The 27,280-nt window shown below is 47.7% G+C and overlaps 1 protein-coding gene across 2 annotated transcripts in view; it reads left to right on the top strand.

The window, feature by feature from the left end:
• Positions 1 to 27,280, top strand: part of LOC149349479 (uncharacterized) — a 135,109-nt gene that overhangs the window by 43,753 nt on the left and 64,076 nt on the right. The gene's annotated exons all lie outside the window — the stretch shown is intronic.

The raw sequence follows: 27,280 nt of genomic DNA, 5'->3' as shown, positions 1-27,280 counted from the left end.
GCAGACTTCCGTCTGTTTATTGATGAATTGAACAAAAATGACATTATAAAAACAGTGCATTAACGTTTGATCGAAACAAAGTTCAACTTTGTTCTAACTTTTCGGTGCTACCTGCAAAGAATACACAGTTGTCATTACACTCATTCTGTGCATGTCTGTCCGTTTCTTTTTTTTTTCCCCTGAGTCCTTTTTCAAAACCGAGCTAAAAGCTTTTAAGATACACCCTGCAGAAGAGCGCATCAGGAGTCTCCCACTTTAGTGGTTGTCTCTCGTTTAGTGAGCGCTGAAATGAAGATGCAGCCTATTTTATGAGAAATCCGGTAAGTCGGCCCGCTGCTGCTCGCGGGCAGTTTATTGTGAAAATCACCGCTCACTGGTGCCGCACTACGAAGTAAGACAGAAGCGCCGCCTCCGCTGATCTGCAAGTTTTTCCGCTCAGTTTAATCCTAGTGCCAGTGGAAATAATCTGAGCGCCCACTAATATAATCTGCATGCCATTTAATATAATTCTAGCGCTAAGCACTTAATCTAAGCGCCAGCGTATTTAATACAAACGCCAACTCGAAAAATGCCAGCGTCAACCAATTCAATCCGAGTGCCATTGCAATTAATGCAAGCGCCAGCGGTTTTATTCCGGGTTCCAGTCAATTTAATCGACACGCGGAAAACGACTGCGGTAGAAGACTCCAAAGCTCAGAACATGAATGCCAGAGATAAAGCGAAGTTGAGATAATTTCTGAGACCGTGCGACGCCTAGGCGTCACATCCGTGTGCACTATTTCGTTTTCTTCGCGTATTTTGCAGCAACAAAGAGTCACGAGCAGCTGTAAAACCTCAGTATTTGATATGGTTAAGCACTGCTGATTATGGGTTGTTAGATGCACTTGATCTGCATGCTGATGGCAAGTACAGAGGGCAAAACGCTTAGAACACGTTGTGGGCGTGTTTCGGGCTGAACACGCGATATCTGTAGAAAATACTTGGTTAAAAATGGTCTGGATGTAAGCATGTGCAGTTAAACTTATAGGATTTCGTTGCAACAGCAGCTTGGTCGCAGCAGCTTTGGGAGGTGCGGAACAGACAGTTTGCTTGCTCTAGATATGCGTTTTGCCCTCTGTACGGCATTCAAGCAACAACCGGCTTTTTTGTGAATATGCAACCGGTGCAGAAATATATTCATGAAGTTCGAATCTCGATGCAACACCACTAGCAGAAATAACAGCGAGTATAGTGTAATGCAGAGTTGGTCCAGTGGGAACACTCACAGAACCAGAGAAACATTTCTTTACTTCACCGCTTTTTCAGCTTTAAATGGCAAAGTGAGCGAAGCTACACCGGAGCTTACAATCTAAGTCAAGAATACCTACTGGTCTCTCAGTGTGGTCACCTTAGAAGCAGTACTTAATCCCAGGGCGGCTATCCTAGCGGTGTAGGTTGCTAACAATCTAGCTTATACAAGCACAGAATAGGCCGTCTTTGAAATGTAATTTTATTTTATGGAGGACATTAGCTGGCTCAAAGTGTGACCTCGCAATTTTTACCTATCGCCTTCACGCAAAGCTGCTGGTAAATAAGAAAAGTTGTGGCGGTCAAAAGCAGCGCACTCTTCCCGCTGTATTTGTTGCATGGAGGAAAAAAACGTCGCCAGAAGAAATGTCCCCTGAGGAAGCGCCCTCGAAGAAAAAAGGTCCCCAAGCGAAAAATCACCCAAAGATTGAATTCGTTGGGAATTAGACTTCAAGTAACCTGTCGGCAATTGCTCCGCCTGAGTCACTGATTTAAATGATTTTGGCCCTACCACTGTTCCATAAGGCCAGTGTCCTCTAAAAACTCAAATGCTCAAATCACAGTTGGTCGTGGGACGTTTGTGGGGGCATTTTTTCCTGCTTCGAAAATGGGGACGTTTCTTCCGGGGACTTTTTATCCGGCGACATTTCTTCCGGGGTCTTTTTATCCGGGGGCGTTTTTTCTGGAACCCATTTGCTGCATAGAGTGTCGAGAAACAAACTGCGCCGATGCTCCCTTTTAGTCATTCCCGGCGGAGTGATGAGCGCCTCCGCTCGCTGAGGAAAGCTTTCACACTTCAGACTTCGAAAACACGGGCTGCAAGGAGGCAGCCGCTTGATCGAGTGACTGCATCTGACTGGCCATTCTTGCCTGTTCCGCGTGGCTGTGAGCCGGAGCATTGCCAAACAAAATCTCCGCCGGGTTCTTCGCTTTCGACACAGGTCGATATGTCGCTAAAAAATTAATTGAACACGACCCGGTGCCATTTGCTGGCGTGCAGGTTACGGTAACGTTTAGGTTTGCTCCTTTGGTGCCAGTCGTCGTCTGCACCGCATGCTGTCCCTTAACCGCGCGGCCGAAATTCCTCGAACACCATGTGTCATATTTAGTCTCATCTACGTGAAACCTGCACAAGCGGGGCCCTTCTCACTGCAGCCACTGTGCGTGTGCTTTGCGGCTTCGTTTCACGTCGTATCTCTTGCGGTCGATCGGCCACTGAGTCACCAACTTCATGGAGTAGCCGTGCGCATCCAGTAGGCGATCAGTATTACTTGTGCGTTGTTGTCCACAATATTCTTGAAAGAGCCGCTACAACCTTATTTCCGAATTTCTTCGAAGATCCCCCTTTCTTCAACGCCTCACTATCGGTCGCTGCAGTGGAGCTTGCGTGTCTGCCTTTTTTTTTTTCGCATCTCCACGCCTCGCCACATCGAGAATTCTGGCCCTGTTATGTTCGGAGACTTAGCTGTTCTTTGAGCCCCTGTGCAGTTTTTTAGTACTTAGACTGTGCGTTCCTAACAACATTTTAAAACACTTGCATCAAGGCAGTGCTGGTTAGATGATCGACGAAAGCTATGCAATATGTTGACGCTTCGCTTGGTGGTGCATGGTCTGAACAATTACCTCAACTTAGCTTTATTCCTGGCATTCGAGTTCTGCGTGCTTTGGAGTACTCTGCCGCGTTCGTTTTCCGAATATGAATTCAATTGGTTGGCACCCGTTTAAATCCGCTGTCGCTTGAATTAATTGCGCTGGCACTCGGATTAACTTGGTTGGCGCTGGCATTGTTCGAGTTGGCGTTTGGATTAAATACGCTGGCGCTTAGATGAAATGTTTGCATTTGGATTAAATTACATGACATGCAGATTATATCAGTCAGCGCTTAGATTAGTTTTACCGCCGGTACTAGGATTAAATTCAGTGGGAAAACCTGCAGTTTTGCTTAATTGGAGAGCTTGGTGGGACATCTGAGAGATGGCGCTCGGACAGCACTCCCACCGCGCCGCTGCTCCGTCGGTGCTGGGGTGGTGGTGGTTGAAAAAGCTTTTATTTAGCAGCCCTTAGCTGGAAGCCGGTGAGGGTGGGGATAGGGCAGAGAGGGGTTGCAGGAGACAGCTAGGTGGGCCCTCGTGGTCGCGCTAGGTGGCCAGGAGCCCGTGAGGCCTGGCGACCTCTGTGGCCCAGCGACCTCTGTGGCCCAGGTCACCATCCGGAGCTGAACCTCCGGCTGTGAGCTGTGCAGCGCGGCCTCCCATCTCTCTTCGTCGTCGAGTCTCAGAAAAGGGGAAGTTGGTCTATTAGGGCAGGCCCTAGGTATGTGATAGACATCTACCTTAGGGTGTTGGCATAATTTGCAGGCAGGATGATAGTCCCCTGGGTGCATGAGGGAATACAGGAAGGGGTTCGGATAAGTGTCTCTCTGAATCCGTCGCCAAATGACTCGGTCGGCCTTACTACGTGATTTTTGAGGAGGGTTGCAAACAAGTCGGGAACTACGGTAGCGGAGCGTGATTTCGTGTTATGTCTTCATGTGTTCTCTGGCACTGCGGAACGAGGGGAGGCGTCCACCGCCCGGTCGACGAGTCCTCGGGCGTGATTTTGGTGCTGGCCGGGATCTGTGGTGCTATGCACTGTGCTGCCCCCTGCACGCGCTCCCCTTGCGGACGTGTTTCGCGTCTGTTCCTTCAGTCTTTTCTCGTGCGCTCCATGGACGGCCTTGTGTAAGGTAGTGGCAGAAAAAGCATCTTTGTTATGAATTAGGCTTCACGTCCGGCATCCGCAGACGAGCTGAGAGGGAGAGAGCGTAGTGGGGGGCTCTGGATTAATTTCAGCCACCTGCGGTTCTTTAATGTGCACAGGCGTCGCACAACACGCACATATTGTGCGTAGTTAGGAAATTTCCGCAGCACAGCTTGGTAGATGCAGCATCGGTGGTAGAACGGTTCTTGACTGCCGCGCGAACGACTTTCCTTCGTTATATGCTGGCTTACAGCCAACGACAAAACAGTTCATCTCCTGCCCTCACGTACGCAGTACCAGCATGTATGCGCTTTCATGTCTGCCATGCCGTCTGCGCACCTCGTTGGTTCGTTTTTCGTCTGCATGCCCCTGTCGAGTCATGTTCGCGGGTACGTGCAGACGACACCCCAAAACGACGCGGGAGGTTCGCAGACGAGCCGACATTAGGGATGCTTCCTTCATTGAACATGTATTTTGTGTTGCTGGCTGCGAAGTACAGTTCCGGTCAAAAGTTCCCAGGCCACAGGGTCTGCTTTTGAGCAGTATAGTCAGGCAGTTACGCCATCCCCGAAGTTCTAAATATCTGTAGAGGGTAGAAGAGGTATCGTTCTAACCTCTAAGAACCTCAGTAGCTTTAATTGGCATCTTAGGTGCCAGGATATGCGGATGGGAAGTAGAACCTGTGTCCTGAGAACTTTTGACCAGCCTTACGTAATATCAGTAACAAATGAAAGGCGAACAAGAGAACCGAAATGCGAACATAAAAGCAAAAATTTATTAGGTCCTGTAGGAGAAATAAAAGTGAGGTTTATTAACACGTCTAAAGGACAGCCATCGCACCATCAAAGTGAAATCTGTCTCCGCTTTTAGTGAGCTTCGCACCCCTAAGGTCGTCTGGTTTTGTTGTTTTGGATTGAACTGTCTTGTCGACGTTTCATTTTTTGCTGACGGTGCATCGGCCGATTCATCAAAGGAAAAGTGTTATCTTAAAAAAAAAAATAGTCTATCGCAAGCTCAACGATAAACACGATTCCCTTTTTGCGTTACCTGGTTAGCAGAGGATCGACACGCAAAGGCGGCGTCCCGTCTGCTTTTCGCTCGCTGGTCGCCACAACATTTCGTTTCGTGCCAGTGTCGACGGGTGGCGCGTAGATGAGGCTGTCTCTAAGGCTCCTCTATAAAATAGAGGAGTTTTGCGAGGAGGATAGGGTGAGGAGAAAGCGGGCACCAAGCCGCGTCGGCGAGCAAAGAGAAGTGGAGAGAGCGTGGTACAGCGCAACGTACTTCTGGAGGACAAAAAGTTGGGCGATTTGGTTCGATTCCATATTTCAACAGCGCGAAAAACGGAGACCGAAGAAAACGAGGCGAGACAAACACGGCGCTGTGTTTGTCTCGCCTCGTTTTCTTCGGTCTCCGTTGTTCGCGCTGTTGAAATACGGTGCAGCGCAACGCTGTGAGCGCCGGGCGTACGCTGGGCGTTCGTGTAGCAAAATGGCGCCTGCCGAATGCATTGCGACGCGTCAGAGTCGGTGGTTGATCCTGTCACCTTCCCACGTCGGCGTCAGCTTTTGTACTTGTACATGAATGCAGCAGAAGAAGGAAGACTTCGCATGTGGTTCTAGCTTATAGTCATGAAATTACTAGACATACGTAGTTCACTTTTGTGGCGAAACCGAAATCACGGCACCGGTGAAAGGAGCCGCTCGTTGCTGCTCGAGTGGCATTCATTCTAACCGGGGGAGGAGGGAGGAAAGGTAACGAAGTCCAGCGGGACACTGAGCTTGGCGGTGCCACTGGGGGGCTGAGGTGCAGCGAGCGCGGAGGCTCGCCGTAACGGGGCAAGTTCAGATGAGGTGACGTAGATCGACCTTGGAGCGGCCGACCCTGGTTCGGCGCAGTCGACTCAGGATGTCCGGTGCGCCAGTGGTTGGCGCCCTCCTTTTGAGGAAATTCATCCAGAGGGCGCCCTGAAAAAAGAAATATCTGGAAAATAAGGGAAACAAAGCATGGTCTGCAGACGACCGCTTCCCCACTGCTCCCGGCATTTGCCCTGTCCAAGGGCACTAACCGCGATGCCATGAGAATCTCTCGACGCTGTTGGCCGGAGGGCCTCCTTTGAGGGGCGTCTGCCGCTTCGTTCGTGTGGTTTCTTCGTTCGTCCTGTCCCTTTTGCGCTTTGTATCATCTAGTCATGTACCAACTCGCCCACCAATCGATTCTTCTGAATTAAAACAATTTCATCTACCCGCCGAGGATAGTGTCGCGGCGCAGCTGTCGATTCCGAGGCAGATTCCACGTTTTGGGCCTAACACCAGCCAAGCCAAGTAATGAATCTCGTCTTCCCGGCATTTCCGTGGAGGATGGATGGCTGTAGGCCGGGATACATGGAGCAGTTCTTCTACGGTGGCAGGCCGGCGATTTTCGCTCGGCGACGCACACTCGGCGCCTGGCGCGGCCAGCATGGCCGCCATGGCTGACGAGCTGGAAGTAATATTATCGTGAAAATAAACGCTTCATGAGGCATGAAATGTCGCCTTTTGTGAGAGAACACGACCTAATCTTGGATCGAAATCCCAACGTTTCCTCCCTAAGCAAAACGTGTCCGCGCCGCTTGTATCCGTGGCTGAGCTGGCATCGCAAAGGTACGCGATTTCCCGCATTCGAGCTCGCAACGCACTTAAATTAGTGCAGTGTTGTTGAAGTGATTTTAACAGGAAGGTTAAACGCCGCTGCTCTCACGAACCTCCTCGCTCCACTCGTTGATCACGTTTGCTTTCCCGTCGAGGACGGCCGCTTCTTCGCTGCATGCAGTACATCCAGCCGGGCGCTTTCTGCTGCGCAAACTCCGTAGAGGTGGGGTTTAAACGTAGTTAAACCGAGTAGTCGTGCGAAAGCATGTGTTTAGCCAGGTTGGCTCATGGTTTTGCTTTGCTGGGTCGTCGGCACATCTGGCGATGATATTAGAGTCCGGCTAAGCTCTGATTAATCTGATCTGATCTGTTCGCGCCGCGTATGGAAGTTGATGATGACGGTGTGCAATGCGCAGCGCGAGAATGTTTAAAGGTGCCATGAGAGGCTATTTTCGCGCATACCCTGCTTATTTCATTTGATTCCCAACGCGTTAAATTACAATTTTCCGAAGTTTCAGTTGATTGTGTGCGGTAGATATATTTTAAACGATTTTTTTTTCGTTTCTTTTGCGAACTGCTAGCTGGTCTGGCAACCTCTGATCGTGACGTCACAAGGGCATACCCGGCCTGCGCCGTCTGCTGCGCGCTGTTGGCTGCGTTGCTGTGCTTGCATGCACACCGTGGACGGCGGTCGCTCGAAAACTTTTTTTTTCGCTTAACGAAATAAAATGCATTTCCCATGTTTTCTTTTCGGAAGCCTTCAGCTTAGTACGCGAGCTTAGTGATCCTTGGGAAAGCGGACTTGCTCATGGCGCCCGTTTTCTGATTGTTGAGGAAACTGAAATCGATGGACTCTTGCTTTATTATTTACACTTCGAAGTATGTTATGAGTGCGGTCTCTTTTGAGCATTCAGGTGCTGCCGCAAGTGGAAAGCGGCACGTGCCGTGCATGCCTTCGCCGATGTGCACCGTGACATTTTGTTTCTGGCTGCCAAGTTCTTGCCCTCTGTTCGTCGGCTCGATAATTAAACTCAAATTATCACAAGGCGGCCCTCGAGTAAGCTTGCGGCATGAAAGGAGCAGTGAGAAGTGCCCAATGCGACCGCTTCCCCGCTGCAAGTGTGCGTGTGCAGTCGAATTCCTTTCGGATCGTAGAACCCTTTTGCAGGAACCAAGCCGCTGGCAAAGGCCAATGCGACTCGAATGTTTCACTGCCCGCACTGGCGAATAGTCGCCGCCGGCTAATTGAGCGCTAATTGAGTACACCGAAATCAAGCACTATAAGTGCTATAGTCAGGTGATGAGACATTCTAACAACACACGGAACAGCTATACAATACAGCAAAATCAGGCACACACACGCACACATTAATGATACAGAGTTAAGATTATGTGAATCAATGAATAAGAGCACGAATAAAAGCACGAAACGCTTCAACAGATGTGCAGTCAACGACGTTTTTGGGGAGTTTGCTCCAAACTGGCATGACATGCGGAAAGAGAGAGTTCTGATAAACGTTTGTTCGACATTTGATTTCGCGCACCTTAAAATCATGATCACAACGTGCAGATACAAAATGTGGCTGCTGAACATACAGAGTTTGTCAATCCCGGTTTTGCTGAAATAGATGCGATAGAGCATTTCTAGTTTACTAGACCCGACCACAGATAACTGCGCGGTGTGGGCAGCCCGGGCGATTTCTCCGCGTCCTCCAGTCTATGTTTTGAAGAAAAGTACAAAAATCGGCAAATTAGCGTTAAAGCTAGACAATAGTTCGTCCTCTTTGCCGCCATTGAATAAATAACGGCTTCATTGCAAATGCAAGGCTTTTTTTCGCTTTATTTTACTCAGAATATATAGTCGGATTAACTTAAAAAGGACTATAGACACCTAACTTTATTGAGTATTTTCTTCTTTCAAATGATACTTTAACCATTAGAATACATGGATCACCTCATGGTTTTCGCTTACGACCGCTAAATAACATATAGTTGAGTTTCTTCTTTCATGCTGTTTCGGTAATGTTTCTAACGATGGTTGTGGCGTGTAGTTGATGTTTAGGTCATGTGACGCATGGAAGAACGGCAATATAAACACTGATACATAGTTTTAACTCGTTGCAACACTCAAGCCAGCCTGCTTAACAAACAACGGATTAGCAGTTAAATTACCTTTTTTTGTGTGTGTGTGTGCTTCACGTGACCTAAACATCAACTACACGTCACAGCCATCATTCGGCTGATGAAACCGAAACAGCGTCAAGGAGACAACTGTATATTCAGCAGTCGTAGGCGAATACCATGGGCTGCTCCGTGTATACCAATGTCTAGCGCGTTGTTTGAAAGAAGAAAACACGCAAGCAAAAATTCGTGTATGTTCTTTAAACTGAAGCTCCGCCCACATTCTGGGCCGCCGCACTGAATTCCTCCACGACGAAAAGGAGCCGATTGTTATAACTTTTCTTGTTACCTAAACAAGAAGCTAATCACAAGAAAATAAATACAACCTCTAGAATTTTGATGCCTGGCTTGTTTAGTAAAGCCGAACATTAAAAAGCTGATTTCGTTTACTGTTGTAATTGGCTGGCGGAGTAATACAAGATTGCCGCAGACCGTGGCCCCAGTGTTACCAACTGTTTTGTATTGGCGGCTGCGGCCGCCTCTTCGCCGCATGTGATGCAGCACGGCGACGGTACGCCGGCGTCTAGCCGAGCTGGTTCTGGCCGCTCGGAGTTCATCGTGAAACATCAGATTTGGTGTCAGTAAGGCCTTTCTAATCGCACCCCGAAAGATTTTCCCCGAAAACCGCCCTCAAGTGAATTTAATAAAATGTTTTTGCGACCGCAGGCAGCAAAAAACTAGCTAAAGCCTCCGCGAAAATGGCGTATTTTCAAGCGCGATAGCTTGACTTGCACTGCCGCTCGCGGCAAAATTGGTGTCACTGGAAAGCTGGTTTCACCGCAATTCTGCCTTCGGAATCACTTGACTACGATGAAGAGCAAACGCACGAAACTTTGAAACCCGATGGCCTCCGGAAAGCCGCTGCTTAGCAGCTTAGCGTCGAATGGTCTTTGCCACGTGACGCTCAGCGCGCCTTGTGTGTGGCTGCTGATCGGCGCCGTTTCTCGGGCCATCTTCTTCTGCGGCATGCGTGCACGCTTTTGATGACTTATCGGCAGTTCGCGAGTGTGCGAAGTAGCACTCCTTTACTGCGCGAGATTCTGCGCGCCAGTGTTTGGTCGTCGCATGTTTCAAACGGAGCATGCGTGCGGAAAGCAGAAGCTAGTACCGTGTCGCCATCAGCGACGAGAATGATTTCGTGTGATCCGCCGCAAAGAAATGAGAGCGGCAGTGTAAGCGACGAGTATCCCACGCGTTATTTCGGCGGCAGCACAGGGCAGTTTCCACCGACCGACGTGGATGGATGTGGAGAGGAAGTGTGCGACGTACCGGCCGGCCAAGTTCCTCCAGGCAGCAGCCGAGAGGGACAAGCAAAGCGGCTGGCCTCTCTTTAGTCGGGACGGGGAATGCCCCCTGGTGTTGGGGAGCGAGGCTGTGTCGCTCCCAGGACAGTCGAGGCAATGGGGAAGCACAGACGTGCGAAGGGGAGGGAGATAAGAGAGAAAAGGAAACCGAAAGAGAGGAAACAAACGCATGAAGGTGGCAGCGGGCCAGCCTATGCATGCCACCGAAGGCGAAGTGCCGTCACATCTTCCGGCGATATGGGGCTGGACGTGCTTGCCGAACCATGGGCCGAACGAACCGCCCTACTCCTACTCTCGCCGGAGCAAAACCGGAATCTGCGTCACCGCGGGGCCTCTCGAAAGCGTGACTTGTGCGCAGTCGACCTTGCTACAGTGTCCTGGAATACTCCGTAGGGATTCCACCGCCCGTGTGAACAGTGCTTAAACAGCTCAAGGCGCTGTGGCGCAGTTCCGACCACGGTGGTTCCGACGCGGGTAAAGTTCCGTTTTCGCGACAGCGGGGGATGCGCCGCCGTGTTGTCACATATTACGACGGACATTTGTAGCTATGCTTCGTCGCTTTGGAAACGGCTTAGAACGAAGCGTCCTCGACTCACTTCGTGCACGGTGTCGGTGACGGAGCGCGAGTTCGCACTAACTCGCTCTTAGAGCAGAAAGGGACCGCCCGAAAAAAAAAAAAGCAACCAGGCCTGAGTAAATGAACGACGGAGATATTAGAAGGCCCCGACAGCCAAAGGCACTAAAAATCACAGTATTGTGACATTTTGATGGATATGAACTGCTTGCTTGTACAACTTCAGTGCCAGTTGTCTCAAAAGTGTTTTTTTACCTGACTGCCCTGCTTGCTGAAAGCACAGCATGACAGTGGCTTCACGGATTTTCATTCGGTTTGTTGCATTGTGTTCCTTAATAAATTCTTTATGCAGTGACATTCCTATATTTCTGAATTGCTTTCTAATTTTTTTCACACTGTCAGTAATTTGACGTGACGATAGTCAGTGGTTAGGGCACTCTGCTACTGAGCCGGAGTACCCGGGTTCGAACCCCACCGCAGTGGCAGCGTTTCGATGGAGGCGAAACTCAAAAGGCGCCCGTGTGCTGTGCGATGTCAGTGCACATTAAAGATCCCCAGGTGGTCGAAATTATTCCGGAGACCTCCACTACGGCATCTCCTCTTCCTTTCTTCTCTCAGTCCCTCCTTTATCCCTTCCCTTGCGGCATGGTTCACATGTCCACCGAGATATGTGAGACAGATACTGCGCCATTTCCTTTCGTAGAAAACAAATTTGCCAATTTTTAATGAGTGCATTACGCAAGTGTGGATATACATTGTGTAGAAAAAAATCGGGCTGCTACAAACGTTTGGAGAATGTCACCGCATCAGTCATTCCTTTGGGTAAAAGAGTGTCTCCAGACTCCTAACATGTTTTGTTGTCACGCTAGGCTTTCTTCAAGTTTGGTATAGCATTGGAGCACATAAAAATTTATAATGCCAAAACTACTTCAGATATTTCAGTGAAATTTTGTATTTAAGCATTCAGTGGACTTCCGAATAAGTACGCCAAATTTCGTTGCTTGACGCTAGAATATAAAGCATTTCACATCTAATCCCCCGCCTCCCTCCTTAAGAAACTCGCATAGGCGGAGGCGCGAGCTTTTCCTGTAGGTAATATTGAGAAACTCTATGCTTCAAAGGGACACTGAGGAGAGCACTATTAATATTTTTTTTATAGTAAAATCCGATAGTTCGGCATGTCATGGCTTTGTTGCCACTTGGCCGGCAGCGAAAGATGCATTTATTTCTAAGAAATTTGGATTCGAAGTTGAAAAAGTTTTTCCCGCCGCTCTGATTCAAACTTGGGATTCGTCTATGACGACAGAGGACTAAGAGACGTGAAACATGACGTGCACATGACGTAACGCAGACTCCGTGATTTCTGGCTGCCAGCAGTGCGGCCTAGCAGCAGCCGAAAAGAAAGCTACCGCCGGCCGCACGTTGAAGGCATCTATTGGCTATTGCGGCCGTCGCTACAGTCGCTTCGATTACGTTTGCACTGGCGTTTTGCCAGCGTTACGATGGATCTCGTTCTCGAAGTCGTCAACGAAGTTCTCGCAAATAGACACCTTTAGCATACCGTGTACCTTGTTACCGCTAGCGGAATACCGGGAGCCCGCCTACCGCCGGAAAACAGGCGCTGATTTGTCCCGATGCTTCAGGAGCGCGCGTAGCAGCCGGGCACGTGGCGCCATCTGGCGACGTCAAGGAGATTTGCGCATGCATTGGCTGCGCCTCAGTGATGCATGGTTTCTCGGTTCCTGGTGTTGCTAGAACCATTCGTTCTAGCAACACTGTTTTGTTCTATGATCTCATCACGCTTGTACTTGCGAGTTTGGCCTGTGGCGGCGATACCTGTATTTTGGTTCTTGCTCTTTTCTACGTTACAAGAGCTTTGTTGTCAGTATGAGTGGCGTTTTTGTAATCAGGAGCTGGTATTCTGTCGATACAAGGCAACTTCAATTTCTCCTCAGTGTCCCTTCAAGGAATACCTGCACTGTAATCTGAGGATCTGTGAACAAATTATGTTCGAACGGTAGTTAAAAATGAGGATATTCCTCTTTACACGGATAGCCTAACTATAGTTTAGGTTAACTGCGGTTATACGGCTTCACCATGGTTAGCACAAACCGTAGTTACCTGCGCTTACACACGGTTTGGGCGTGTGTGTTAGAGTGACAGAAACCACCATGTGATTACCTCCCTTGTGAATTTGTGATTGCACTTATAGCGATGTATTATTAATGAAGGTTACATTAAAAAAGATAAATGAAAGAAAGGCTTTTTTCTTGCACTACCACCTGTGGTAGCAGACATTAACGAAACGCTAAAAGGAAGTCTACAAACAATGATTATAGTTCTCTTTATAGCCGACTTACTAGCCACCTGTAGCCACAACTTTCCTGGGAGCCGCCTCTATTATGCCTCTATGGAAGCCGCAATGGGAGCATTGTACCGCTTTTGACTGCAACCGCAACGCGTGGGTGTCTTTAGAGCAGTCGAGTTCGGTGCCTCATTGCCTGCTCACTTTCTGGGTGTGCGGTATCGTGTCCTGTGAGAGGGTCATTATTTTCTGATGTTGAGCATTTTGGCTTTAAGGAGGCCTGTGGCGCACGTTGAGGACGACACCAACGTTGAATTTTGGGCTGCTTTCGCGGCGCATCAGGCAGGACTTCAACGCCTCTGCTTGCAGCAATTTGCTCTGAGCGCTGCCATCACCATGCTGGAAACGAAAAGCAGGTGTCATCGAAGGCAATCTAAACACCTTTTGTTGGCGGCGATGCTTCTATGCACATGGCAGCGAGCTTTATGGATGTACCCACGCCCAAACTTGTGGTATGAAGCAACGCTGCCACATCTTCCGCACAGTGGCTTCCGTGAAAATTTCAGGATCAACCGCTGCACATTTCAGTACATTGTGGGCTTTGCGAGAGCATGCGTCGGCAAGATACCAACATGCGAAAGGCAATTACTCTGGAAAAACGCGTGGCGATTACCCTTTACCGTCTCGCAACGTCAGCTGAAGAGCGGACTGTCTCCAGCCTCTTTGGCGTGAGTCAGAGAGATCTGTGCCGTAATTGTGCAGAACTTGGAACCACGATTTATGGGCTTCCCAAAGTTGCATGAATTGCAGGAACACATGTGCCAGTTCGCAGCAATTTGTGGCTTCCCACAAGATGATGGTGCTCTGGATGGCTGCCATATTGGGGTGTGCCCTCCAAGGGAGGAGGCAGCAAATAAAGGGTGGTGCAGCCCCATCCTCCTTGCTGTGGCCAGCGGTGGTTGACTGCAGTTACAAGTTCCTGTACACCAACAGTGGGAGTCCTGGAAGAAATAATGACTCTGCAGTGCTTCAGACCTCACAACTTACACCTATTTTATTCGGTGATCTCTCTCAATCAGAAACAAAGGTAATTCAAGGGGTACAAGCTGGTCCAGTGCTCCCCACTGACCAAGCATTTGCCCTGCAGAGGCATGTAATGAAACCCTACCCCTTTCCTGGCGCTGCTTGGTCGCCCGCACAGACCTTCATCTACCATCTATCAAGTGCCAGACGTGTTGTAGAAAATGCGTTTGGACAAGTGAAGGCACACTTCAGATTGTGTTGAAGGGCCTTGAGTGTGATATACACAACTTGAACATTCTGATCCATGCTCCTTGTGTGCTACACAATATCTGCGAGCAACTCGGTGCTCAGTGTGATGCAGGCTGGCTGGCTGCGGTGCAGAGCGCAAGCGAAAGGCGTCTTCAGCCAGTATGCGCGAGTAGCCGAGTAGAGCCGTCAGGAATAGCTGCAAGGAATGCCCTGGCAAAGCACCTTGCAGGCAACTGAAACATTTTACATAAGTCTGCTATGAGTAGCTGCTGGTCCTAACAGGTGTGAGTGTGCCGATTTCTGCTCGTTTTGCTCCTTGAAGGATTGTCACAGTTAGGGTGAACAGGCAAGTGTAACAATACAGTTCCACGACCACATACAGCACTACTTTGTACTGTGCTTCTGCTTGGGCTTTCTGCATTCTGCCAAAGTCATAGCACAGTGCCATATGCAGCCCCCCCCACGCACACACGCACCAGAACAGCTTGCATATGGGTATGTGCTCCATTATGGCACCTCCTGATAAGCAGTGATAAGTTGTCATTTGTGTTTCATGCCTGTCTACTACTGGATGGCTAAATGAACTGGAATTGTTTTAGCTGAGGTTAATGAAGGTTTTATTTCGTTGTGGGCCACATAAATGTACTTAGGGTGAATACACAGTCTGCTCCTGCATGGCAGCTTCAAAGGAGATGCTGTTTAACTCAAGTTGCCTGTTATGGCATTGCTGGTTTTTTTTGTTGATTTTTATCGTTTGTAAATGCTGAAGCTGAAGAAAACCACTTTTCTTGGACTCAGGTTTACGTCATCTTATTTTTTCCGACATGTGGGCTTCAGATGAATATTCTGCTCCTCTCGGAAATTATCTGCAACATTGACTTTGTATAATTTGCGGTCCTCTTTTCGTCACTGTTCAGTTTGTGATGGGTTAGACAGTTGCATTTGACCTTCTTTCAAGGTTGGCTGATCCTTGACATGTCTTTCTTGATAAAGATTGTTGTTTGCCTTCTGGCATGTTTTTCATCTGTTACGTTCATTAATATGGGTTGCAACAGCTTTGCTGCCTTAGGCAAAATCAGTATTGCGCACTTACCCACCAGCTGTTGTGCCAGGCTGGAAGTCAGCCTATGGCAGCGTCTTTTGGAAGTCTAAAAATGCTGGTTGATTCTTGCTTGCTTGCTTCTGACGCTGTGTTTCCTGCCTTTTTTCTTCTGTTGAATGGCTTCATGAACTGAGCGATTCGAAAAACTTGGGCTAGTTGACGTTTAGTTTTGTTCGGGCCTACATAGATGTCTCACGATAAATAGATAGGTGGTCCTGCTACGTAGCAGCTTGAGAGATGGCACCATATAACAGGACTCTGCTCTCATGGGCGTCCGGAGGGGAGGGCAAGGGGGGGCGGCTGCACCCCCCTGGAAAAGCACTCACTCGAACCGTGAGTGATGGCCGCACGTCAGGGGCGGCGGTGCGCTCAGCCAAAAGAGTAAAAGCGGCCCCGCTTCCACGCTTTGGGTCACATCTGCGAAGTGCCGCGTTCGGGGACGCGTCGTTGCAGACATACAGCGGCACCGACGAGCATGTGTTTCGAGCCGTCTTGAGATGTGTGCCTGTTTCTTTGATCTCTAGAGAGATAGCGACACGGAGGCAGACAGTGCACACGCCGGCCACCGATGAATTCTTCAGGAGGGAGGGACAAATCAGCCGTGTCCATCCCCGCTTTGTCGGGCTGCTCAGGGGCAAGCGGGCGATGAGTTGGCGCCGCCGCCGCTCGCTGTCTCCTCCGATCCACGGGAGAGCGCAGTTCGGTACAAGCGCCGCTTTCAGAATCTTCGGCAAAGGGGATTAGCTGCTTTTGTTCACGGCGACGCAGTCTCCAGAGGCGCCCCCACACCAGCGTTCCTTGCGTCTTCTCCGGAAACCAGCGCCTTTGGTCAAGGCAGCCCGATGGCGCCTGCCTGGCTCGCCTGTCACCTCTGGCTGGTCCTCAAATCCCAACAGCGCCCATGTACTGTGCGATGTCAGTGCATGGTAAAGAGACCCAGGTGGTCGACATTATCCGGAACTCTGTACTACTCCGTTCCTCATAGCCTGAGTCGTTTTGGGGCTCTGAACCCCATAAAAACACACAAAACAAATTTTCCGACCGGAGTGGCGAGTGTCCCTTCCCCTCGGAAGTCGCGCGGCGTTCCTTGCGTGTGCGCGCCTCTTTGTTTGTGCTTCGGTGTTTTTAGTGGCCGGTTGTCAACGAAGCTGAGAACAACCAAGACAGCGGACGAGAAAACGACGAGCGGCGAGTAGTGTGTGTGCAAATACTCGACTGTGCGGTTGCGCGAGCTTGCGCGAGCAAGATGGAGCGAGGTGTATGAAGCTGCGAGCGTGCATTTATCTTGTAAATAAGTTTTCGCTGCATATATAGTCATTTTTTGTTTTCAACGTACGCATTCAACCGTTTTTCCAATCAATGTGTATATATTTTTAACACTACCAACCCTGAGGAACTCCATAGCCAGCTTTGTCTCGCGCGGTCCCGAATGATGGATATTCGACGCTTCTTCAAGCGTCAGCGCTTGTCTGACGAAGCATTATCCAAATGCGCCCCTGCAGATTCTGGTGTGACATGTGACAACGGTGTAGCATTTGAACAGAGTGATGCAAGATTTTATGACCGGACAGTAGCTGATGTCGTCGACTCCATGGAAGGGACTCTGTCAACAGTGAGTTCAGGTGATGCAGCAGGCCGAGATGATTCCATTTCTCCTTTCTTGGGATTCAAGTCCGGATTTGACCAGAGCGATGCAACCTTTCATCACCGGACAGTAGCCGACGTCGTCGTCTCCATGGAAGGAACTCCACCAGCGAGCTCCGGTCACGCAGTAAGCCGAGACGATTCCCTTTCTCCTTGCTTGGGATCGAAGTCCGGAGACAACATCAAGAAAACGAATCACGTGCCTCAAGAATATGACTTAGTAGAGTTTCTAGGCAAAGCTAAACTCACTGGCATACCGCACTTTTTGAAGTTACGTCTTCTTACTAAGCCATGGTCGCCAAATGTTACATATGATTATAAGAAGGATGTAACACCTGGAAAGAGGCCTTTTCGACATCAATGGCTGGGAGATTACGCCCCCTGGCTTGCGTACTCAGCGACAGCGAAAGGCGCCTTTTGTCGTTGTTGCGTCATTTTTCCTCCGCGTGTTCACCGGGGTACTCAAGGTAGTTTTATCGTGCGCGCTTTCAGTAACTACAGAAAAATGCACGAGGCGTGCAGGGATCACGTAAAATCCCAATGGCACCAGGAGGCAATGACGGCCTCACAGAACTTTATGGATGTGATGAAAGGCAAGCAGCTACCCGTTGTACAGCAGCTGAACAGAGCACTGCACGCGCAAGTTGAAAGGAACCGTGAGAAACTATTTCCAATAGTTTCCACCATTGTCTTTTGCGCGACGCATGACTTGCCGATTCGCGGCAAACAGTCCGATAGTGGAGTCTTCAATGATCTGCTTGACTTTCGTGTAGAAGCTGGAGATACTCTACTTCAGGAGCACTTCGCTTCTTCTGCTGGCAATGCCAAGTACACTTCTGTCCGCGTCCAGAACGAGATCATCACAATCTGTGGCGACATCCTGAGCGAGCAGATAGTTACCGAAGCTAACAAAGCGTTTGCTTTTTCCGTTCTTGCTGACGAAACTGCAGATATTTCAGGAAAAGAGCAGATGTCTATAGGCGTTCGCTTTATTGACAAGGCGGGAGTCGAAGTGTGCGTTCGAGAGCAGTTTTTGGGATTTGTAGAGCTGCAGCAATTAAACTCCGCTTGCATCGCCGCGGCAATCTTGAAGCTTTTGACGAATGTCGGGCTCATTCTTTCGAACCTCGTTGGACAGGGGTACGATGGATGTTCTACAATGGCTGGAAAAGAAGCTGGAGTGAACAAAATTATACAAAAACAGTTCCCGAAGGCACTATTTTTCCACTGTGCAAGTCACAAACTAAATCTCGTCATCAACGATTTGAACGACGTCTCTGAAATTCGAAACACAATTGGGATAATCAAACAAACCATAAACTTCTTCCGCGAGAGCGTGCTCCGGAGAAAATTGGTGCCCAACATTCCGATGCTGTGTGAGACAAGATGGTCTGCAAAGTACAAGTCTATTAGGATCTTCTCTCAGCATTACGTGGCCATAGTCGAAGCACTCGAGGAGCTCGCGTCCACGGAATCATGCTCGAACGCTGCAACTAGACAACGAGCTCACATCCTCTACTGCGCAACAACAAGCTCATCTTTCATCGTCTGCTTGCATATTGTAGCGAAGTACAGCGCTCGGCTCGAACCAGTTACGAACATTCTGCAAGGTGTATCCATGGACTTCCATTCTGTGCATGACCACATCACTGAGCTGCAACGTATTTTTCGCGGCCACCGGACAAACGCTGTAGAGGAGTTCTCTAACATCATGAATGCAGCAAGGGAGGCAGCCAATCACTTAAATGTGGTGATATCTGTACCAAGACAAGTCTCTCGTCAAGCCCACCGAGACAACTGCGGGATTCAGTCGCCGGAGGAATACTACCGTGTGGCAATATATGTGCCGTACTTGGACTCCCTCACTGCTTCTTTAGCTCGCCGCTTTTCTGAAAGCAATGAGAAGAGCTTCAAACTTCTCCAGCTGCATCCATCAAAAATGAAGCACTTGAGCCGTGTTGAGTTCGCTGTTCTCGCCGAAGAACTCCAGTGCTTTTACGGCATCGTCAACTTCAAGGAAGAGGCCATCTCTTGGTACGAGAAGTGGTGCAACAAAATGGGGACCCATCAGAAATAACTTACTGCGAGCTTCTACATCAGACCAAGACATTCTTCCCTGGTGTTGCAAAAGCCATTGAGGTGGCTCTGGCTTTGCCAGTTACTACCTGTACGGTCGAACGCTCCTTAAGTACAATGAGGAGTGTGAAAACGTGGCTACGCTCAACGATGACAAACGACAGACTGGACGGCCATTGTATGATGAGTGTGCACCGAGAGCGTGTAATAAAGCACAGAAATGAATTTATCACCAGTGTCATCACGCAATTCGCCCAGAAAAATCCGACGCGTCTACAGTTTCTGTTCAAGGAAGACTGACTGAGTGACTGTCGTTGCGTGTTTGTGAAGATATTGTGCTGTGTGCTGGTCATCAATCCGGGTGTGTCGAGAACCCGTATGCAGCAAGACTGAGCACTCTTCTCCACGAAGTGATAGTATCTTTTTGCATTTTTATTAATTTTAATTGTTTCTTCGTTTATAAACTCCAATGTATCTCTCCTAGCCTCGCTTTAATTTGCTGTTTGTAGTTTTTATTTAATGCGTGTATTTTACTTTTTTTTGTTTATATATAAAAAATAAATTTACTCCGCAAATAGTGCATTTTTGCTACGAACATACCCCCCCCCCCCTCCTCCGGCACCAACAAGCAATGGGGCCCCCCCCTGCAAAAAATTCTGCGGACGCCCTTGTCTGCTCTTTGTTTATATTGAGGACGAGGGGAAGATGGTGGCCACAGGTCGGTGCACAAGTAGTTTTGCTCTCACTGCAGCAGAGCTGATGGGTTGCTGGTTAGCTGGTGCCATTTTTTAGGACTTCTTTTAACGACTTGGGTTTCTGCTGCTGCAGCCATTCTGCCACTGCTCCCTTCTCACTTACAGGAATTCCTAGAATACCAACCCACCCTTCCTTTGGCCATTTCAACTGCTTGTCTCTCATGCTGAGCTGCCTTTGTCATCTTTCTGTCGGTGTCTTTTTGATTGTGTTGCATTTCATTTTAGTCTACAGACACATGCATGCCTGTGGTTACAAGGTTTTCCTCAAATGCATCTAAAGCTTCATGTAGCCATGTGATGTGTTGGTGGAAGGTGCGCCACTTGCATACTTCTATTCAGATTCATACTTCTTCTGCATAGGCTGTGAAGTGTACGGCTTCAAGCTGGACAAGACAACTCTGTAGCAAATTATGTTGTCAAGCTTGTGTTGCCTTTTTCCAAATCTCAGATGCCGCATGAGACTGTTTGCACTCATCCTTTGGAGCCCTATTGTGAGGCAGCCATTTTGCTCTCCCCTTGAGTTGCCGTGATCCTCTGTCCTCAAGCAGTTATGGTAACAAATATGACAGTGCGGCCAGCGACGACAGTGTGTGTGTGTGTGTGTTGTGCAGCATGGCATGGAGGTACTATCTGGGATATTTTGCTATTGTGCTACGGGAATCAACCCCTTGTAGCAACATGAACTTGAATCTCTTCAACCATATGTTTGTAGTCCTATATGTTTTGTCCGGCCACCAGTAAAGTGCAGTGTGAAAGTTTTATTTTGCACTTGTCAACCGTTATATGCCAAGTTTTTATTTCTGTGTTACTTGGCATGATTTATTTTTGTGAATGATTCTGCTAATGGACAGTTCTGCCCGAGAATAAACCAGTACATTAATATTGATGCATGACTGTATGCTCCTTGCTGTTACCTAGCATTTGGGGAATGCTAGGAGCCTCGTTATGACATGGTTTGCACAAATTTATTCCAGTGGAAGTTCAGCTACCTCCAAGTTCAGGTTTGTTTCCTTTATTGTTAATAGCTTAGGCAACACATTCTTAATTATTTCCCCATGACGAAAGTTATTGTATACTTCTGCAATCTGGAAATCAAGAACACAGGCCCTGGTCACCAATCTACAATAAATCTCCAGTTTCTTGTGTCAACATTCTAGGCTTTTTAATTGGCTTTTGCTAATGAACAGTTGTGTTATGTTGGGTTTAGTGGAACATAAGCATCTGAGGCTATCATGTGCCAAACACACGGTATGGAAAATTCTTTTGTGCGGGATTTTATTAAAAGTGCAAAACAATAGTGGTGTAAAGGGCCTAAAAAGTTATTTTGTACCATCTAGTGAAGGTAAAGGAAAAAAATTTTTTGAAATGGCTTATGGTAAATGTTTTAAAAGAAGGTCAGGTAACCTCAGCAGCCATCCTTGGCTGGGCAAGGATTTCGAGGCCCCAACCAATGAAATAGACACCTCAGCCCTTTTCTCAGGAACGAGAAAGTGGCTGAGGTGTATCAAAGACAAGTGAGGTGTTGGGCTAATATTTACAGTTTATCAAGAAAACCAGCTTCTCTGAAAAAGCTAAAAACATGAGGTATGTCAACAATTGCATTACCTCCTAAGAGCAGTAATAGATGAAAAGGCATGTGTTCATTATAAAATTGAGTAAAATACTTTTTCTTAGTTTTTCGAGTTTTGAGCATAACAGTAAAATATGGTTTATTGTGAGCTCATCTCCACATCTTTCACAAAGAGGTTTGTCTTGGTTAGTCAGAAGTTACGTATCAGGTGTGTGTGTCCTATGCGGAGATGACATAAAATTCTATAAAATGTTACTGGTGTGTACAGGTCTTCCATTCCCCGAGGACAGGCTTTAAAAAATGCACCTTGTTGATTATTTCATTATCCAAAGTTGTCTGCCATTTAGCCTTCAAATTACTATGTATTAATTTCATGCAGTCTCTCTGAAGCATGCCAATTTTCTTGATTTCATGACTGCAGGCTTGTGGAGCACTTAAGTCGGCTCTTTCATTTCCATCTATTCCAATATGGCTCGGAACCCAGCAGAATTTTATCATATGCCCCTGTGTTGTGACTTTTTCTATGTTGTGTATTAAGTTACCTACTAACGGTTCGACTGCATTTCTGGAGGTTAGTGCCGTGAGCAGGCTAAGTGAATCTGGGTAGATTGTGCTGTTTTCAGTTCTGTTATTTATTATCCTGCTTACAGCTACAGAGACAGCATAACGTTTGGCAGTAAAGATGGATGCACAGTTTGGCAGCCTTACTATTTTTTTTCAGTTTTCTTGTATTACCGCGCTTCCGACATAATCTACTGTTTCGGAGCAGTGTGTGTAAAATTCAGTGTTCACATATTTTGCTTGTAGTGCAACATATTCGTGTGCTGTTTTTTTTTCGAAAGTGTGTTAATGTAAAGCCACATACAGTGGGAAGGCTGTACCATGGGGGCAGTAGGTCGTGCCGTGAGGCGACATCAGGCAGGGTATCCAGTATTCCTAAACTTTGGGAAATATTTTCAAAGTGGAGAAGCAGAACACTGTTCAACAACAGTGTTCTGGAGGTGCACTTTTTAACTATGGGATAACACAGGTGTTTCGGCAGGGAACAGATTTTCAGGACATATGGGCATGTGAGCATTTTTCTTCTGTCTGTAAGGGCAGGTTTATTGATTTCTACATAAAGACTGTTTACGGGGGTGTTCTGTATGCACCAGTTGAGACTTAAACAGAGGTTATGTATGGATCGAGTTGTTTTAGGTATGGTGGTCTCTCAGGCTCATGCACAATGTACCTGCAATCTAGGCAGGATCGTCCTAGAGCACGATAAATGTGCAAAAGGCATGTCCTATTGGATCCCCACCATTTTCGTGAAAGCACCTTTAGGACATTTAACAGAGGTGGAAGCAGGCTGCAGCTTTTTGGAGCAGGTACGGGAGCAGCAAAAGTCCAATTTTGGAGCAGCTTTGGGGCAATTTGTAAGGTATTTCGGAGCACTTTTGGAGCACACTGGCGACATTTAAATGCGACTGAGAGCAAGTTTGTTTGCAACTAGTCCAAAAACTGCATAAATATTGATCATGGACCCCACAGGCCAGAATTAATTAAAAGGACTGCAGTTGTTGTGAAGATATTTGCTAGGGTTCATGAAAAAAAATAGATATGTGGCAGCCACTACAAACAGTAGTTGCAGTACATTAGCTGTTATTAATTTCAGTTCAGGAAAAAAAGAAAACGACAACATAAAGGGGACACTTTTATTTGTGTTAAAAAACCCAAAGTACTTCACTGCAAAAATACCGCATATATGACTATGACACTAGTGGTAAAGCATTAACTGAGAGAATTAAGATCAACTGTCTCAGACTGGCTTACTACTGGATGCATAAGAGAAAAGTGAAAAATGGATCACAGGTGGTAATTGGCTTGCAGTGAATATAATGACTAAAAGCAAAGTGGACTAGAACTAGATACTGCCATACAAAATGCAAAGACCTTGCTTAATTATTAAACATTAAAAACATCAAAAAGAAAACCAGCAACAAGTGTCAGTTCGCTCTCCACAGAAACAAGTACAAAAATAGGTTTGATACTAAAATTTGTCCCAGTCAGTCCACTTAATTGCATCATTCCAGTGAGAACTATAGAGAAAAAAGGACCTGCACTGTTCGCCCAATTCTGTCACATAACACTGCGCCGAGAATTCAAGCGTCAGAATTTGCTTAGTAAACTTTAAGTCCTGCATAACTTTTTAATAGCCACAACCAAACCATCAAAAGAGTGCAGCAGAATCTCGAATATACTATGTCAGGACCGAAAAAAAAAAATCAATACCTGCCAACCAGTGGATTTTAAATTTCGTAAATTTGCCGCAGCCAAACCAACAAGGAGGAGGCTAACTTACCCGATTTGCGCGCATAACTTGCACCCTCACGTAAATGCGCTCCCAGAATTTATTACCCAAACATATATGAAAAAAAAAAAAAATGCACCAGCGTGCGCGCGCGGGTGCACGCAAGGCAGGCTGTGGAAGAACGGCGCTAACGCGTTGCTGTGTACGGCTGTGAAAGGTGCGAGCAGCGAGGGGACGCCGGCCGCACCGCTGTGAAGATGTAACCACGTAACTGGCCATAACTGCTGCGTGCAAGGTGCGAGCACGACGTGCAGTGCCCATTCCCTGGCAGATCCACGTGTAAGAAGTTCGTAATTTGTTTGTTAAATTAGCTCCGGTAAAGTAAATTATATCTACTTTTTTTTTTTGACGAGCGAGTGGGCGGTCAACGTATGCATGACAATGTAGGTCATATATGCCCGTTATGATCCTCATGGAGTTTTTCAGTACGTGTTTGCGAAATCGTCTCTCTTTTTGGAGCCCCAAATTACTGAAAAAAGTGCACAAATTATGCGAGTGAACCTGGTATCTCGTCGTCCGGACAATAAATACAGCTTGCTATGTAAGGTAAGTTAACAATACTGGCCGCGCTCAAGTTATATCACCAGATAATAGTTAAAAGTACTTATTTTTACTCATGCTTGTACAAGACTTTTGTGACAGCCGCGCCGACCATAGAGTGGCGCCGACCAACACGAGCGAACCCAACTGTCAATGCAAATGCGGTTGCGTCCGTTACGTCCGTTTCGTAGCGAGCGCCATTGTTGCCCAGCCGACAATAACACTCGGCTAAATTTGACTCTGTATACTTGCAATGAGCGTAAATTGCCGTTTGGGCGCAGCTTGGCACAGGAGATCAAATTGGCACAGTATGGCGCAATTGGCGCAGCACTTCCACCCCTGATTTAAGGATCGGGAAGCTTTATCCTTCAGGTTGTTTATATGTGGAAGGAATGTGAGCATTGCATCAAATTATGCCTAGAAATTTGTGTTTTTTTTTTTTTACTGGTAATTCGGTTTGCCTTAGGTGTAGGGCTGGATTGCTCTGTAGGCCTCGTTTCAGAAAGAAAATGACGGCCACTTTTTTCTGGGGAGAGAACTGGAATCCGTTTCTGTCTGCCCATGTTGCTAGTTTATTGTCAATAGTACTTGTCTCTCGCATGTTGATATGTTTGTTGATGTGCAGGCTAGCTGAAGATCGCCAACATAAACTGAGTAAATAATTGATTTTGGTATTATTTTAGCTAAGGAATTCATTTTCACGACAAAGAGTGCAGTGCTTAAAACACACCATTGAGGTACTCCATTCTCCTGAACCAAGTTCTTTGAGAGTGTTGAACCTAGGCGTACATGAAAGGAACGATTGGATAGGAAGTCTTTTAGGCAGTTCAACTTCCTTCTGCGGATGCAAAGTTCTGCTAGGTCGCAGAGTATCCCAAACCTCCAAGTTGTGTCGTGTGCTTTTTCAAGGTCAGGTCGAAGAAGACAGCACGACGGTGTTTATGTATGAAAGCTTCTCGGACAGTATTTTCGAGGCAAACTAAATGGTCTGCTGTCCAACATGCCTTTTTAAAACCACACTGATGAATGTCAAGAAGTTCACAAGGTTCAAGCACGAAGGTTAGCCGGATGTTCAATACGTTTTCGAAAGACTTAGCGAGGCAGCTGTAAGAGCTATTGGTCTGTAACTGCCAGGGGACGTTGGCTGCTTTCCAGGTTTCAGGAATGGCACTGACTTTTTTCCAAGCTTCTGGAATTTCCGCTACTTTCCAAATTTTGTGAAAAAATTTCCAAAGTGCTTCTACAAAAGGTTAGGAATGTTGTGCCAGCATTTCGTAGTGTATTTCATCAGGGCCTGGGGCAGTCTGTTTGCTGGCAGATACGACTGTTTATTTCTTGGATTGTGATGAGTCTTTTGAATGGTTCATTTGTGCAGCCACTTGTTGGAAGTTTTTGTTTCTCAGCTGTGTTCTTGTACTTCAAAAATGATTCTTTGTAGTTTGAAGAACTTAAAAACTTGAGAAATTTTCGCCTAGGCTGTCTGCCTGTTCTTCTATGTTTGTTTTTCTACTAGAGCCTATAACAAAAGGTATCGTGAAGTGGGAGAAGTTGCCGTTTAATTTACGAACTTGCTCCCTCATATTTTTTAATGAAATTGAACTGTTTATGGATGATATGTAGTTTTTCCAGGACGCTTTCTCAGCATTTCGACGGATACGCCGTGCATTAGCTCTCTCCTATTTAAAGTTAATAAGATTTTCATATGTTGAGTACCGGCAAAACATTCCCCAGGCTTTATTCTGCTCCTTTTTCGCTTCTCTACATTCTTTGTTATACCACACCTTGTGGTGCTGTCGAACCACTCCGGAGGATTGAGGAATAGCAAGACGTGCCGCAGCAATGATACAAGATGTAAACACTTCATTCAGTTCATCAATACTGATATTATCTGTAAATAGTTTATCAAGAGAGGCCTTTTCCCAAAGTAGCTCGCAGTCAGCTACGTGGAGCTTCCAACGATGTGGTTTACCTGGGATGATTGATGGTGGTGATGACAAGTTAATTACCACAGGAAGGTGATCACTTCTGAAGGGATTATTCAGAACGTCCCATTTAAAATTGATAAAAACACACGGTGAACTAAAAGACAGGTCTATGCAGCTCATTTTTCCAGAATGGCCGCCGCGGTGGCTCAGTGGTTATGGTGCTCGGCTGCTGACCCGAAAGACACGGGTTCGATCCCGGCCGCGGCGGTTAGAATTTCTCCTCCAAAGAAATTCAGAGGCCCGTGTACTGTGCGATGTCAGTGCATGTTAAAGAACCCAGGTGTTGGAAATTTCCGGAGCCCTCCACTACGGTGTCCTTCATAGCCCGAGTCGCTTTGGGATGTTAAACCCCATAAACCAAACGAAACCACACACACACGCACGCACGCACGCACGCACGCACGCACGCACGCACGCACGCACGCACGCACGCACGCACGCACGCACGCACGCACGCACGCACGCACGCACGCACGCACGCACGCACGCACGCACGCACGCACGCACGCACGCACGCACGCACGCACGCACGCACGCACGCACGCACGCACGCACGCACGCACGCACGCACGCACGCACGCACGCACGCACGCACGCACGCACGCACGCACGCACGCACGCACGCACGCACGCACGCACGCACGCACGCACGCACGCACGCACGCACGCACGCACGCACGCACGCACGCACGCACGCACGCACGCACGCACGCACGCACGCACGCACGCACGCACGCACGCACGCACGCACGCACACACACACACACACACACACACACACACACACACACACACACACACACACACACACACACACACACACACACACACACACACACACACACACACACACACACACACACACACACACACACACACACACACACACACACACACACACACACACACACACACACACACACACACACACACACACACACACACACACACACACACACACACACA

Source organism: Amblyomma mixtum, chromosome 3 (assembly GCF_055824585.1).
Source record: "Amblyomma mixtum isolate Tamu chromosome 3, ASM5582458v1, whole genome shotgun sequence".
In the NCBI taxonomy this organism is placed as follows: Eukaryota; Metazoa; Arthropoda; class Arachnida; order Ixodida; family Ixodidae; genus Amblyomma; species Amblyomma mixtum.
Note: the sequence above shows the minus strand (reverse complement) of the source record. Positions and strands in the feature narration are given on the sequence as shown.